We start from the raw sequence: 17,068 nt of genomic DNA on the forward strand, positions 1-17,068 counted from the left end.
TGAGAGCATCACTGCAGAAGGCCAACGGGTGGGGTTGGCAAAGCAAAGATGGAGATGAACAGGTGTCCCTGTGGTAGTGAAGGTCAGGCTACAAGGTGATGTGGACTTGGTTTAAAGCCTACTCCTTCCACTTGTGAACAGGATAAATGGCTTTGCTTCACTGAACCAGAGTGTTCTCCGTGAATGTGGAGTTAAGAACGCCTGTTTCTCAGGCTGATATGAGACCCAGGGTAAGAGCACCCCATAGCGGATCCAGAACGTGGAAACCTCAATGAGGTCAGCTTCCTTCCGTGCCTGGCAGAGATGAGGAGCCTCCTCGAAGAGACGGCCAGAGATTGACTTGGCATTTGGGGAATAATTGGAACTCCCAGGTCTGAATTTGAGCAGGCGGCCGGCTCTCCTGCAGACCCGAGGACGGACTCGGAAGGGCCCCTTGAGCTGCAGAGGAAATGCAGGGGCGGGAGGGTGTGCTGCCTGGGGGAGATGCCAGCCGTGGGAAGTGTTCTTCTTCCTCTGCTAGCCCTGTCTTCCCTGGCTCTTCAAGAAGTCTCTCCCCTCAGAATCTCTGGGAGGAGGAGGCAGTGGGCTCTGGGTTGCTTTAAGGGGGCCTGTAAGGAGCATTTTTGTACACAAGAAGCCCAAAGGGAGAAGACTTTGTTTATTTGGCTGCTTGGGAAAAATAACAAAGCTGGAGGGAAAGGACTGAAGATCAAAAAGAAAAACATTGCCCATAAAACGATCAGATTAGATTAGACCACGAAGATCTAATTATGCCAGGCCAATTGAATTTCCTCTGAGGTTAGCGTGACCAGCTTTCCAGAAGCAGAGGCAGCTGGGGTGCAGGGCTGTGACTGACGCCTGGCATGTCCTTCTTCCGAACACTCTTAGCAGGGGGTCAGTCCTGTGACCCCCGGGTGGGCATGTGAGTGCATCTCCACTGGGCATTCCACTTCCCAAAGAATGTCTCTAGAATCCCCTTTTCTTTCTTAGCACCAGCTACAGCTTATTATATATTTATCTTGTTGAATTTGTGCCTTCCTCAGCTCTGTCAATGGCACAACTATCAAGGAAAACTTCATTCAACCTTGATTCTTCTCTCTCATCCCCACAGTCAATCCATTGGCAAGTCTTCTCTGCTCTTCCTACAAAATACATTCAGAACCTCCCTGCTCTCTGGGCTCCATCTTCTCCAATCCCACTGTACTCCAAACCACCAGCACTCTTGCTTTAGCTATAGAAATAGCCTGCTGTCTCTCTCTCTCCTCACTCTGACACCTTTCCCCAGGTAGAGGAGGAAAAGATCAGAGAAGCCAAGGTATCACCCCAAGTTCACAGAGCTGTGCTGGGCTCAGTCATTTCAGTCGTATCTGACTTTTTGCCACCCCATGGACCATAGACTGTCGGGTTCATCTGTCCATGGGGTTCTCCTGGCAAGAATACTGGAGTGGGTTGCCGTGCCCTCCTCCAGGGGATCCTCCCAACCCAGGGATCAAACCCATGTCTTCTGACTCTTCTGCATTGCAGGTGGATTCTTTAACAATGAGCCACAGAGGAAACCAGAGTTCACAGACCTAGAAAGTGTGCATTCAGCTCACTGTAGCTTTCTCTGTTGTGATATGTGTCCACTGACTTAATAATTAGAAGAAACTTATTAAAATGCATCTCTTTCAATGTGACTTTCTGTTGCACAGGTGGAAAGCTGGCGGTGTATTCCCTAAAAGGTCTCCATTCCAGCCAGGCAGCGCTCCTCTCTAATGTGGTTGGAGGCGCACTGAAGGGTTTGACTTTGCTTTACAGAATGGGGGTGGGAAGGTTGAAACCAACCCAGAGGGAAAAGAATACATGCTTGTTGCATGTCTGCACATGTAAGAGCCTGCGGTGGCGGCTTGGCAGAAACTAGTCCATTCGATCTTCACAGTAACCCCATGAAATAGGTATAATGGTCCCTATTTTATAGGGTGGGGACACTGAGATGTGGAGAGGTTAAACAGCTCAGGTGGGCAGAGCTGAGATGGGAACCCAAGCCTTCCTGGATCCTCCTACCGGAAGTTCCATGAAGATTGAGTGAGTTCTGATCTAAGGTCAGGAAGGAGAGGCAGGAGAGCTTGGGGAGAGACAGACCCTCCGTTTCCCTCTCTCTTTCCTTCCTCGCTTGCTCTTCCTGTGCTTATTCCTTCCTTGTTTTCCTTCGGTCAATAAATATCTACTGAGAGTCTATCACATGCCCAGCTCCAGGCTGGGAGTGGGGATAAAGCATCAACAAGGTTGGTGTTCAGGGAGGTGGAGAGCGCAGGACAGATAACAAAAAGAACTAAATAAACAGGGTCATTATAGATGGAGATAAGGGCTGAGAAAGCTGCGGCAACAAGGGGTGACCTTGACATTAGCAGCGAGTAGAAGGCCACTGAAAGCCCAAGATGGTGTGGGTAGCAATGCCAAGAGGAGAGGGTGCAGGTCCTCCCCAGGCTGGGGGGTGCTGACCTCACCTGCTGGTTCCAGCCCAGGGTTTTGCTCAGAGACTTTTAACATCTCAGGCAGAACCAGGAGACCTCGCCTACCTCCACTCCAGGATGGGCACAACCCAGCTTCAGTCTTCCCGTTTGTCAAATGACAATCATAGCACACCTACCTCCCGGGCCATTATAGCAACGACATGATGTAGTGTTTGAGAGAGTCCACGTGGATGAGTGACGAGCTGTATGAGAGTTAGAATCGTAGTAAGGGAGGGTTCAGTTAGACACAAGAAGAGCTCTGATGGAAAGGGTGATACGATGTGCATCAGGTTTCCAATGAAGAATCTTTTCCGTATGGACCATTGAAAATAAAAGCAATCAAATTAGCAGGTGTAAGCTATTATATATAGACTGGATAAACAACAAGGCCCTACTGTATAGCATACTATACATAGTATAATATACTATGGTATACTATATTCAAAATCCCGTGACAAACTATAATGGAAAAGAATATTTAAAAAGAAATGTATGTATATATATTTCTTTTTAAATGTTCTTATGTATGTTGTTATTGTTTAGTTGCTAAGTTGTGTCTGACTCTTTGGGACCCCATGGACTGTAGCCTGCCAGGCTCCTCTGTCAGGAAGATTGCCTGAAGAAGGAAATGGCAACCCACTCCAGTAATATTGCCTGGGAAATCCCATGGACAGAGGAGCCTGGCAGGATACAATCCATGAGGTGCCAGACAGTCAGACACAGCTGAGTAACTGAGCACACACACACACACATATATATATATATGTGTGTGTAACTGTATCACTTTGCAGAAATTGACAGACTTTGCAGAAATTAACAAAACATTGTAAATCAACTATATATTTCAATTAAAAATTTTAATAAAAATAATGCAGAATCTTTCAAAGAAACAGAAGAATTTTTCAGTGTAGACATGACTTGCAGGAAGAGGCAACATAAAGAAATCAGGAAGTCTCTTTGCTAGTAGTACATCAGGGATTCTAGAAGGTTCTATATGAGCAACAGTGAAGGTATTGCCCATTGGACCAGGTGTTACACAGGACCCGTGGAGATGTGCCTGGGCCCCTCCCCACCCCGCCCGCCACAGCCCCACTGCCCAGGGTTACTCTCATGAACTCCAGGGCAGGGGACTGGGGAGTGTCCACAGTGCAGAGGCAAGACTAGCATCTTTCTGTGTGTGCTTGCCTTCTCTCCGTCCCCCATCACAGCCGGGCCTGGAAATGGTTCAGCATCTGGACGCTAGTCACCAGCAAAATATGCATGGCCTTTACAGTGTCTGCGTTTGGAAATTAGCCTGTCTGTGGTCTGGCTGTTGGTGTCCCTGCAGTCCCCTCATCCTCAGGGCTAAGCCGGCAAAGACAGCACCCACTGCACCGTCAGCTCCCGCCCAAGCTCTGTCCAGAGTGAAGCAGGTGGACAAGGGGATTAAAGAGGCCTGCTTCCCAGAACAGCATCCCCAGAGAGCTGAGGAGGGGGATGATGGTCCAGGCAAGGGTGGGGTCTGCAGGGCTGGCACCCTGGGGAGAAGTGCCCCAGAGCCTTTGGAATAGAACAAGAGTAACAGCTAGATGATGTGAAGAGCAGCCTCACTGGAAAAGACCCTGATGCTGAGAAAGATTGAGGGCAGGAGGAGAAGGGGCCGACAGAGGATGAGATGGCTGGATGACATCACCGACTCAATGGATATGAGTTTGAGCACACTAACTTCAGGAGATAGTGAAGGATGGGGAGCCTGGTTGCTGCAGTGCATGAGGTCGCAGAGTAGGACACGACTGATCAACTGGACAACAACAGTAAGAAGGCAGTGAGGGGCTGGTGAGGGGATAAAGCATCTCTGGGATCTCTAGGACAGGAAGGAAGCTTTGAGGTGGCTCATTTATGGGGTAGACCCAGGCTGCTTGAAGAAAAACTAAGCCAAGGGAGATGGTCAGAAGTGGCTGTTCCTCTCTGATCCAGGCTTAAACTTAGAAGCAGATAGCTGCACCTTCAAAACATCAGAGAGAGCGGGATTGTGGAGGACTCACCTACCTGGTGCAAGAACATGAGATCAAGACTGAGGGATTCATGACTGCCCCCTCCCAGGACCTGGAGGGGGTCTGCCCCCGAACCCCTCCCCTGAGAGCCAGGTGTGAGTTCCTATCTGTGTAAAGAAATACTTCCTTCTGAAACCCATCCCTACCGCTCAGCACCTGGACACCCAGCTTCTTCCTGATGCCTAACCCACATCCTCAGGCTGAGATTTGAATCTACTGTCACCTAACCTTCAGCAGGTGTGAGAAAACCAGCCCTCTCCATGTTAGAAAGCAATTTTAGCCCACATCTCTCATCGACCTTCTCAAATGACAGCCTGTTTCTCAGCTTCCCTTCATTGTCACTAGTCATCTCCTTTGGAAGGAATTTGCCCACTCCATGCCCTGAGTGATGAATCCCTCTGCTCACATCGCTCTGGGCACAAGCCTGGCCTGGGCCCTTTTCCCTCCCCTCCCCACACTCCCACTCACAAGTTCCTTAAAGAAGCATCTTTGTCTGTAAAAATCCAAACGACAAACAGCTTCAGAGGCCAGAGGAAGGCATGTGCGATAAAAAGGTAAATAAAATCCAAACCTACAACACACTTCTACTTCTCAGCCAGCCCCTTTCCCCAGGAGACTTCATCTTGTCCTTGTCATGACAGTGGTGAGCGTCCGCACAGCTCTCACTCCCAGTGGTCTAGGACAAAGGAGTCTGAGAACCTAGACTCAAAGAGTTGCTCAGAAGGGTGCAGGTAAGCACTCTGAGTTAGAATCTCTCAGAGGTACCCTCTTTTGTTGTTATTCAGTCACTCAGTCATGTCTGACTCTTTGCAATCCTGTGGACTGCACCACACCAGGCTTCCCTGTCCTTCACCATCTCCCAGACTTTGCTCAGACTCAGGTCCATTGAGTTGCTGATGCCATCCAACCATCTCATCCTCTGTCACCCCCTTCTCCTCCTGCAGCATCAGGGTCTTTTCTATGAGTCAGCTCTTCACATCAGATGTCTCTCTACTCCATCAAAAGGGATGGAGCAGTTGGGAGAGTGGATAAGCCTTCTCTCCTTGACCCCCTCACCCCCACCTCACTGGGGAGCCCAGGAAATAGACTGGGTGGGAGGGGAAACCCCAGCCCCTTCAGACAGAATGTGTCCCCACTCATGCTTCCCTTGTTCTTTCCTGTCTGAACTCCCAGGAGCCTGAGATTTCTGCAAGGAAGGGACAGGGTGCTCACACTTTGGAAAAGTCGGGCACATGGTGGAATTCCCCAGAGGTCTTCCTAGGTGATCCTCTGACCACTCCTGTGATTTATCTCTGACTGTCTCCACTCCATGCTTGATTCATCAGCTGTCCCACCCTTCCCAGCCAGCCTCTGAATCCCCTGGTCCCTGACTTGGTCGAATGCCTTCCAGCACAAAACTGGGATTACTGTTATCTCTCCCAGCATCTCACCAGTGACTTGGACTCCAAAAGGCCACATCGCACAGAATTCTTTTCCTGTGAGAAGCTAGCAACAGTTCTTCATACTTTCCGAGCTCTGTCAAGCCCCTCAAGGACGCGTGGCAGATCTGGACAGAGCCAGAAAGCTCCCAAGAATTTAATCAAGGGCAGCAGAGCATGAGTCTCCCCCGAGGGTAGTCACCTGAGAGAGCGGCGCTGGTTCCAGCTGCAAAGACGATTTAGCCTGTTGCTTTCAGTGGTGGTGTGTTGCATATTTAAATCTGCCCCTAGGGATACAGTAGCACATGGATATACCGCCCCGCCCCCCATAGATGAAATTCCCACCCTGAGCCAAGAAACGCCGATGGTTGTGCAGTTAGAAAAGAGAGAGGGGCCGCAGATGGACATCGGAAAATTCTGAATGTATGAAAATTTCTGGTTTGTATTTCAGAGTACTCAAAACGAATGTTCTATTAAAGCCTAAGGGGTGACCTGCCTCTGTGAGTGTTTAGGAGTCTGGGTAACTGCAGCTTAGAGCCTGGGCAGACACACGGCCACCAGAGCAGACCACACACAGGGCAACAAATGCAGGAAAAAAATGACAGGTTACCTTGAGGGAGGAAGTCATCAATCTAAAGCCCTGTATGGTGAATTCAGATTTCTGCTTTTCCTGTGGGTTCTAGAAAGTCTTGGACTCTTTTAGGCCTTAGTTTCTTTCCTACCATGAGTGAGCTGGAGCATTTGAACCCTTAGGATGACTCTTTAAAATTAGTTATATATGTGTATGTGTGTAACTAAACTACTTTGCTGTACACCTAAAATGAACAACATTGTGAATCAACGACACACCACTACAAAATAAAAATCTGCCAAAAGAAAAAAATTTTAGCTCCCATGATTTTTTTTTTTTTTTTTAATGGGATGGCAGTAGTTGGGTTTTATATAACAGCCAAAATCCTTTTAGAGTTTTTGAGAAGGAACTATTCCTTGATAGGATCATCTTTAGATGCTCGTTGGTCTTGAATTTGCCCATTGTCTGCATTATTCTTGGCTTCTTTGTGTTCTTCAGACAGAACCAGGGACTTTTAGGGATAAGGACCTCCCTTCCATTGTCTGCTCATGGATTCTGACAAGGCCTCGGCAATGATGGGGAGAATTCTCTGAACATCTTTCATCACGAAGCCAGCAAGGATGGCTTAGGACCCTCCATATGCAGCAGGGAATAGGCTTCTCTGAGCCCCATGACCTTGGGTTATGTTTTGTTTCTTGTTAACTTTTCTAGGTCTACCTCCTACATGTCTCCCCATGAATTTTTCCTTCATCTTTTTTTTCTTTTCTTTTTTTGAAGGTATTTGCTTTTGCAATGACACCCCACTCCTGTACTCTTGCCTGGAAAATCCCATGGATGGAGGAGCCTGATGGGCTACGTCCATGGGGTCGCTAAGAGTCGGACACGACTGAACGACTTCACTCTCACTTTTCACTTTCATGCATTGGAGAAGGAAATGGCAACCCACTCCAGTGTTCTTGCCTGGAGAATCCCAGGGACGGGGGAGCCTGGTGGACTGCCATCTATGGGGTTGCACAGAGTCGGACACGACTGAAGCGATTTAGCAGCAGTAGCAGCAGCTTTTATTCCATTTTTTTTCCAGTTTCCACATATGCTCCCTGTTTGTTCATGAAGACTATGAACTATTAATACCTGACCAAGCCAAATTACTTTTGCTGTCTGAAGCAGAGCTAGAATTACTCATGAATCATACATAATCCAGGAGACTGAGCAGATTGGGAAGATCTGATCCTTTTCTCTCTTTTTTTAGATTTTTTTTTTTCCTGGTACTGACTCTCTTGTGGCTTGCAGGCTTAGTTGTCCCTTGGCATGTTCCCCAACCAGGGATCAAACCCACATCACCTGCACTGGAAGGAAGAATCTTAACTACTGGATCACCCAGGAAGTCCCTGGTTCTTTCTTTTTACTTTTGGCTTTAGACTAAGTCATCACTGCCTGGTACTTTGTCTTCTCAACCTATATAATTTTAATGATCTTATTGGCCTTGAGATGAAGGTAGATGGATGGTCCCTTGGAGCTATTCCTTAACGCCTTTATCAGGCTGACCATCACCTCCACCTCTGAAAAGGCTGAGCTGATGTGGAGAAAAGTGACGATGGCAAATAGAGCCGTTACAACTGATTAACATAGTCAACTATCCTCAGTTAACTATTGGGCAAACTTTAATTTCTATGCAAATAAATTCATTCAACTGGGCTTGAACTTGCAACACAAAGTATATTCTGGCATAGTCTTCTTCTCAGGCCTCTCAGAAACTAAGCTGAAACACTTTGAGTCCTTGTGGGGACCCCAAGAGTTACTTCATCTCCAGGAAGAGAAGTCCTAGGGGCCCCTGAAGGTGGCTACTCTGACATGAGTGCGTCCACACTTAAAGTCCAGGGTGCTGTTTCCTCCAGGTATTTTGAGCCGTGAGATCTCAGTATTCCACAGCCTGTCACCCGCCTGTTGAGTGGAAGGGGGAGGGACGTTTGGTGGATCTTGGGGTCAGACGGACTCACTGCCTGTGGGACCAGCCCTGAGCATCTCAGATGCTGTGATAGGATGGGGATCACATGGACTCAGATGCTGTCCCCCTCACGGCCAGGAGGGCCCAGAGTGAGTGACCATGCCTGAGATGTCAGTGCCTCCACTGACCCCAGCAAGGGATAATCATCTTATCAGCGTCATTCTGTTCCCTGTAGCCCGTTGGAAAGAGAGTCAGGAATTCTGACTTCACTTACCCTCCCTTTCTCTCCATCATTTTGCTGTGCTGTGTGCTAGTCACTTAGTTGTGTCCAGCTCTTTGAGACCCCATGGACTGTGGCCCACCAGGCACCTCTGCCCATGGGGATCCTCCAGGCAAGAATACTGGAGTAGGTTGTCATGCCCTTCTCCAGAGGATTTTCCCAACCCAGGGATTGAATCCAGGTCTCCTGCATTGCAGGCAGAGTCTTTACCATCTTAGCCACCAGGGAAGCCCATGAATACTGGAATACGTAGCCTATCCCTTCTCTAGGGGATCTTCCTGACCCAGGAATCGACCCAGGGTCTCCTGCATTGCAAGCAGATTCTTTGCCAGCTGAACTACCAGGGAAGTCCATACTTCCCTGCAAAATGGGCCTGAAAATAGACTGACTCATAGGAATAGGGCTTCCCAGGTGGCGCTAGTGGTTAAAAAACCTGATGCCCAAAGCAGGAGACATAAGAGACATGGGTTTGATCCCTGGGTCAGCAAGATCCCTTGGAAGAGGGCATGGCAACCCACTCCAGTATTCTTGCCTGGGAAATCCCATGGACAGAGGAGCCTGGCGGGTTGCAGTCCATAGGATCACACAGAGGTGGACACGACTGAAGCGGCTTAGCATGCATGTATGCCTAGGAAAAACCCACATGGAAGACATTTCAGCATCTGCTCAGTGTGAGTAGGGAGTGCTTTGCAGCAATTAATGGTGCATAGAGTAACCTTTTTAGAACCTTTACAGAGGCCTCTAATGCTCAGTGATTCTGTTATTATTTCTAATATTGTCTCAGCTGTTTGCTCCACAGTTGGGAGGGACACATTTTCTGCCCTGCCTCCTAAGGGTTGACAGCAGGGCTCAGCAGAGACCTGGAGCAATGCCCTGTCTAGGGCTGGGCACTTGGGGCAAGGAGAAGGAAACACAGGCTCACTTTGCTGAAGACGTGCTTTCTCGGCAGACAGGCAGTTGCTCATTTTGGTGATGGAGGAAAAAAAATGACCAGGGATTTCACTTCTGAGGTGGGGGGTCCCTGAAAGGCCAGCCCCCTAGCCTACACAGTGCCCACCTCCCATGAGGTCCAAGCCTGTTAACTTATTTCTCTGGGTTCAAGAGGCCATGGTGGGTGCTTGAGGGTAAGTATAGAGAAAATGCTTTTTTTCTATTCAAAGTTTGCTCAGCATTTGGACTTTGGCGAAATTTCCAGAATGAGACCAGCTAACCCTCAGATTCCCATGTCCAGGGCTATACTTCATCCTTGCAGCCAGCGTGCCCTAAATCTTGTGCATTCTGCCTTTTAGTAATTTCCCAACTGGTTTCCCAGAAATTGTCTTATCCCAGCCCAACTCACCTGGCACTTTGCACACAAAGCAGCTTTTTTAAGTTGTAAATAGGACCTCACGTGGCTTCCCACTGCCTTCAAGACCGTGCTGCTCTCGTGGGTATCATACACAAGGTCCCTCATCACGGGTGCTCGCCCTGCAGCCTCGTCTGTCTTCTCCCCTCCCCGTCCACCCACTCCAGCCACACTAGCCCCACATCCCCTGAAGATGTCACATTTTCTCATGCCTCTGTGTTTTTGTAAATACTACCTCGTATTCAAGAATGTCCTTCCTCTTGCCCCCACCAGTCCCATCCTGCCCACACAGGGAGTTGAGGACCACCCTTCCACACAGGCAGTGATTATATCATGACTACATTGGGCACTTGCCCCACTCAAGTGTAACAGTCTATCTCCATGTACACAAGCCCTAAACAGTAACTGCCGTGAGAACAAGGGCTATTCAATAATACCCAGGACTTTGCAGAGCTCCCAGAACACAATGGGTGCTCATTCTAAGCTTGTTAAAAGGCAAATGAGGAAAAAATACCTGTATGTCTAAGACTAATAGTAATGAAGAGGGCAATAATGAAGAGAATAAAATAGGATGAGCATCTTGAATTTTAGAACCAAGAGGAGTAGGATTTGGGTCAAACTCAGGCCCTATAAGCAATCCCAGGGAGAACTCGAAGAGGAAGAATTAAGAAGCATTCACGCCATGGAAACCACGGGACAAATAAGAGGCAAAGCATGTGATCAAAGCTGATTCCTTGGGAAATCACTGAGCTGTGAAAAGGTCCAGGGTAGATTTGTAACCTGGCACAGAAAAAAATGAATTGCTGGGAAAAGGAAAGAAGACATGCATGAGAAATCCTGACTCTCAGCTCTGCAGAGCATTTCTTGGCAATTACAGCATCTTATATATTAAAAAAAAACAAAAAACACACAGGAAAAAACGCCACCAACAGCATCAAAGCTCAGAGAATCATTTACAAGTCATCCGCTCCCTGTGCTGACCTGCAGATTCAGCCCGCACCCGAGCTGACTTGAGGTCCTCCTTACTGAGGGATAGAGACGGGGGCAGGAAGCATCTTCGTGCCTTACGTATTAAAATAATTTTTTTTTTTCTAATGGTTCATTACTTCACAAAGCACCCCTCCCCCGCCCCCCACCGTGTTTGGAAAAACTGAAGCTAACTTAGTGAGCATACATTTTCAAAAAACAGGCCAGAGTAAGGCAAGACAAGCTAAGCCCACGACCGAAGGGCATCATGCAGCGGACTAAGTTAAGTCCTTGTCAAAAACAGTGTGCTTCCCGTCACTGTGCCTGGCTCCATTTGCATGCCCAGCTACAGTAAAAAGCAAACACGTTCTTCCTAAACCTTGCCGATTGCTAAAGACAAATATTTTTGGAGCCGCTATGCACAGCATCTGTACAACATGGTTGTTTGGAGAAGGGGACTGCAGATCTGCTTATTCTCAGGCTCATAGAAAGCAGAGCACGGGGAACAGGTGTCGGACACTGTCAGAGCGCCCATACGGCCGACGCTGAGCAAACCTGGAGGGTCCCAGAGGACTTACTTGGAATCAAGCAACATTTCATCAAATGAAGGAAAGGCATTTGGGTGCAGGTAAGCCAAGCGTCTTATTAATACTAACATGTTCCACTCAAACAAGGCTTCAGCCTCTTCCACAGTGGACCTCACTAGCACCTTTGTGTGCATGCATGCTAAGGCACTTCAGTCATGTCCGACTCTTTGCAGTCCTATGGACTGTAACCTGCCAGGCTCTGCTGTCCTTGGGCTTCTCCAGGCAAGAATACTGGAGTGGGTTGCCATGCCCTCCTCCAGGACTAGCACCTTACCCTCTGCCAAAATGACAGCAAAGGCAGAGAGAGGTCCACCTTGCAGGGGCTAAAGCTGTCAGGGACACAAGTCCATGCAGGTCTCCACCACCATGAGGAGGCAGCAGAGCTAGGCATGATGCTCAGGGCTGTGGAATCACGAAGGGCGGCCAGAACGGAGCTCATGGCTCATCATCTATTTGCAAACAGAAGACCCACAGCATCAAGTGAGGGAGTTAAAAACACACCATTATAATCTGGGAACAGAGAACAGTCCTGTCTAGATTTGAAATGGGGAAATGAAGATTACATTTCCACCAGAATTAACTTCTTCTTTCCCCAAAGGGGCAGTATGGCATTTCTCCGCTTACCTCATGGATTGCCAGCATGAATGCAGAGACAAAAGCTCAGTTCCTCAGTCCTGAGAGAGCAGCCAGGCCCTTGATGTGAGTGAGTCCTTGCACCTTTGTCCTAAGAGTTTGGATGGCATGGGTGAGGGGCCCCGGGCCCTGTTGGTTTTTATGAGCCTGTGGGTCAGCTCAGACTGGCTGCCAACTCATCTGTATGCAATGGCTCTCAAAGAACACAGCTTACTTAGAACCGGATCCAACAAGAGGAGGCGTGGCGGGTAAGTGGGCAGGATACAGCAGAGGTGTTGAGCCGCCAGGGCTAATTATGAGGGATCTGTTTATGGAAATGTACTGGAACCAGTGTGCTGCGTCTGAGTGTCCCAGACAAACACACGCACGAAGGCTAGATGCTGCCGGGTGGGGGAGGAGCCCTTCAAAGCTTCTGCTCCATGATTCCTCTGTGGTCACAGCTCAGGCTGATCTGACCATCCCTTGGCCATCATCTCCCACCATAGTTCCAGTTCAGTGTAGAACTCTGTAGCCAAAGATTTACAGTGCAGCCGACTGGGAAGGAAGCCCTAGAGCACCAACTGTTCACCTGGGGACAAGGTCCTAGCTTCTCTCCCTGGAGTCTAGAGTAGAGAGTGAGGTCATGGAGGTGACAGACTTGGCACGCACTTGGCATTGAGTAAATGTTCCAGAAATCAACACACCCCAGGGTCTGCTTTCTTTCCTTCTTCCCATCCCACCCTCGAGGGTCATCTCACTCTGGCTCACACATCTTGTCTTATACTCTCTTATGGGTGTGACACAGGGGTCAGTGCTCCCCCTGCCCTGGTGGTCTTTGTGGGCCTTCACTCACTCCACTGCTGGTCACCACTGGAGCATCAGAAAGCGGTCCCCCTAGTAAACTGTCACTCTGCACTCATGGAGTATTGGGAGGTCAATACAGGCACCCTTCACCCTCTGGTCTCCACTCAACACCTCACAAGACTGTTGTTGTTGTTCAGTCACTCAGTCCTGTCCGACTCCTCTGTCCTCCACAATTCAGCACCAGGGCTCTCATCTTCAATTTCAGAGCAGGAGGCCAAGGAGCCACACTGAGATGCCTTTCATTCTCCCAATCAGCCTCCAGATAACTGAAAACACGAACACACACCTCTTGCAAAGCTAAACGCTAATTCTCCAGTCAGTGCAGAACCACTCAAAATGAGGAAAACAAAGGGTTCCTTAAGTGCCTCATTCATTTGCAAGTCAGGTCCCTTGCAGGATGGAGCCAGAGCATCTCATTATTTTGGAGAACAGGTAGCTATCTTACCTCCGTTCCCCCTCTCCCCTTGCCCCCCATTCAGACCAGCCCCTGGGGACCAGCTGGGAATTAGAAAGAGGGTGTTGCTAGGCAACCAGGAGGGCAGGGCTGCTGACTCTCCCAGTTCCAGGCATCTTGGTCATAATGTGCTAGGGAAGGTGAATTAGATGGAATATTGCATCTTCCATAGAACCAACATGGATCATTTTCTCAGTCTCTCGTCCTGCCTTCATGGGGGAAGCTCCACCATCTGCTGCTTCTCCCACCTCCGTGGTCACAGACACAGTCCTCCTTGGCCCAGCAGCCTGGGACAGTGACCAGAGGGCCTTTCTCCCTGGCTTTACCCAGGTCCCACTTTGCAGGTGCTTATAGGAATTAACTCCTCCAACACAGCCTGGAGCCCCAACCTCCACACCTGAACTGGGGGACCAGAGCTCATGGACTGCTTTTCTTTTCCTTTTCTTTAAAGAAATTTGGAGCATTGCAAAGATATTATTTCATTCATGACTAATATTCCAAGGGGAGCAATTTACATAAACAGTAGGTCTTTGGAGGGACTTCCCAGGTGGCTCAGTGGGTAAAAGAATCTGCCTTCAATGTAGGAGACCCAGGTTTGATCCCTGGGTTGGGAAGATCCTCTGGAAGAGGAAATGGCAACCCACTCCAGTATTCTTGCCTGGAGAATCCCATAGACAGAGGAGCCTTGCAGGCTATAGTCCGTGGGGTCTCAAAGAGTCAGACATGACTGAGCGACTAAACAACAGCAACAATAAACCTGCAAGCTGTCTCCCTTGCACATAATGGGGAGGGGATTCCCTGTGTCCCAGGCTACTGCCTCCTACAGATGTGGCTGGCGTCCTCTGATTCAGGAAGGGCAGGAAAGGCCATTCCACAACAAACAAACACAGACCAGCCTCCAGCTCCTGAGTGGGGAGGACAGAGGGACTTCTGCTGGAAGATGTTCTTTCATCTTTGTGCCTTGGGTTTTTTTTTTTCTTTTAAGAGAACCAGTGTCTGGTAAAAGAGATGGTACAATGTGAACATGTCTGCCCCAGAAGAGAAGTAGGTTATCCCACTGAGGTGACAAAAAGGCAAGAGCACCGTCACACGGGCTTCCCAAGGAATGGTTTTGAGAAGCCTGTGTGCAAGAGATGAAAAGCTTTCCTCCGAAACACTGACTGCCTTTTGAAGAGGGTAGCACATCCACTGCCCTGTGAGAAATACCAGGTCAAGGGACATTAAAAAAAAAAAAATAAAGGATGGAACAAAGGGAGAATTTTGACAATTCTGTTTCATTCACTAAAGGCTTGTTGAGGGCCTTTCTGTAGAAGCCACAGCACCAGGTACTTGGTGAGTTACAACATGAATAAATCATGGTGCCTGCCTTCAAGAGTTTAAGGCTTTATAGAGGAAAAGACATCACGGGCACAATAAGGCATAAATGCGTGGGAAGCATCATGAATAAATGGAAGAAGAGTTTTACTTTTAGCTGAGGGAGCCTCCAAGAGCTGGTGGTGCTTAGCAGGATGCTACTGGGTAGGGGAAGGGGTAGGATTATACCAGGTGGTCTTGGAAGGTAGGGAGTGGATGAAGGAGAAGTAGCTTGGAGTCTGGAGAACAAAGGTGAGTTGGGGGCATGTGGGTGGGCATAAGACCAGGGGTCCTTCCAAGATCTGTTGGAAGCCCAGAGGGAAGGGCCCAACACACCCCCTCATTCGATGTGGCAGCAACACTGGCCTGAGGTTTCCTAGGATTTCAGTCCAGTGTCCTGGACATTTTGTTCCAGATTCTCAGTTGCTCACACGTGTGGCCATAAAATCAGAAGTCAAGACAAATGAGTTCACACGATCCCAGCCAGTCACCCCTGTGTTTGTTGAATGCCCAGGGTAGGCGGGGAGGGCTGCCCAGGGAGCAGATGCCCCTCAAGCCAGGACTTGGCATGCACTTTCTCCCAGGCTCGCACATTTATGGGGGTCAGCTTCTTGCCTCAGGCACGCAAACCCTGGCTCTGGAAACTGCCGACTTCTGCAGTGATGCAGCACAGGTGCCAGTCCAGCGACCTTGAAGTTGATGGCTTTGTGGCCAAAGTGGCGGATGTGACAATCATTTCCTACCATGGGTGACCAGCCCTGCACCTCATTGCTCAAAGATCCACCCACGATGCATGTCCATGGTTGTCAGAACCTGTCGTACCTACAGGACAAACCATGAAGCCCAAACTCTCCCAGCATGTAAAGAACCTGGATTCCACTCACCAACATTGTTTTTCTGTGTTTTTTTTGACTGTGCCATGCAGCCTGTGGGATTTTAATTCCCCCACCAGGGATTGACCCTGGGGTAGAAAATGGCAACCCACTCCTGTATTCTTGCCTGGAGAATCCCACAGACAGAAGAGCCTGGCAGGCTACAGTCCATGGGGTCGCAAAGAGTCGGACATGACTGAGCAACTTAGTATGCACACACCAGGGATTGAACCCAGGCCCTTGGCAGTGAAAGCGCAGAGTCCTAACCACTGGACAGCCAGAGAAGTCTTCAAAAATATGGATTCCAAAAAGCAGGTGGCACTGGCCTTCCAGCCTGGGTCCTTGCTGTCTCTCAGCCCCACAGCAACTTTGGGTGCCAGGTCATGAGGATTGTATTCAGGAGGACGAAACGGGCCTTAGAATAAGAGCCTCAAGTTCAAGGTGCAGCCTCAGAGAGCTCAGGTAGTAGGAAAAACACTGAACTTGGAATCAGAAAATCTGAATTTGAGGTTGGCTGTCACATCAGGGTGATTACATAACCTTGCGGAGTTTCAGCTTCCTCATCTGAAAAAGAGACAAATTGCACTCACCTTACAAGTGGAAGTGCCTTGTTATTGCTAAGTGCTGTATAAACACTGCTTACTATTTCATCATTATGTGTAATACTAAAATCAAATAGAAGGAGAAACTAGGAATCCTGGTTTAGTTCTAAGTCCTGCACCAATGAATGCACAGCAGAAGTCACGCCATGGTCCCTACACTGTGAAGTGTGAATAGAAACCATTGTCCCTGGTGGTCTGGGGTTGGGGGGGCTTCAGGGGCTGTGGGAATGGAGGTGCTGGGTGGCTGGGGTACTCATCAGTGAACAGAGAGCACAGATAGGGCCTGACCTAGGCTTGGGAACAATTGTGTAACCTGAATGCTGATGCATGGTTAGTTCAGTTCAGTTCAGTCACTCAGTCGTGTCCAACGCTTTGTGAACCCATGGACCGCAGTATGCCAGGCTTCCCTTTCCATCACCAACTCCCGGAGCTTACTCAAACTCATATCCATTGATTTGGTGATGCCATCCAACCATCTCATCCTCTGTCGTCCCTTCTTCCTCCCACCTTCAAGCTTTCCCAGCATCAGGGTCTTTTCCAATGAGTCAGTTCTTTGCATCAGGTGGCCAAAGTATTGGAATTTCAGCTTCAGCATCAGTTCTTCCAATGAATATTCAGGACTGATTTCCTTTAGGATTGACTGGTTAGATCTCCTAGCAGCCCGAGAGACTCTC

The 17,068-nt window shown here is 48.9% G+C and overlaps 1 protein-coding gene across 1 annotated transcript in view; it reads right to left on the minus strand.

Annotated features, from left to right (window-relative positions):
- Nucleotides 1-12,500, minus strand: part of KCNJ1 (potassium inwardly rectifying channel subfamily J member 1) — a 32,256-nt gene extending 19,756 nt beyond the window's left edge. The window contains exon 1 of the mRNA XM_006072382.4: nucleotides 12,262-12,500. The gene's annotated coding sequence lies outside the window, so the exon portion shown is untranslated. The remainder of the gene's footprint in view (nucleotides 1-12,261) is intronic.
- Between the last annotated feature and the right edge of the window lie 4,568 nt (nucleotides 12,501-17,068).

The sequence above is a fragment of the Bubalus bubalis genome, chromosome 5 (assembly GCF_019923935.1).
Source record: "Bubalus bubalis isolate 160015118507 breed Murrah chromosome 5, NDDB_SH_1, whole genome shotgun sequence".
NCBI classification, from domain to species: Eukaryota; Metazoa; Chordata; class Mammalia; order Artiodactyla; family Bovidae; genus Bubalus; species Bubalus bubalis.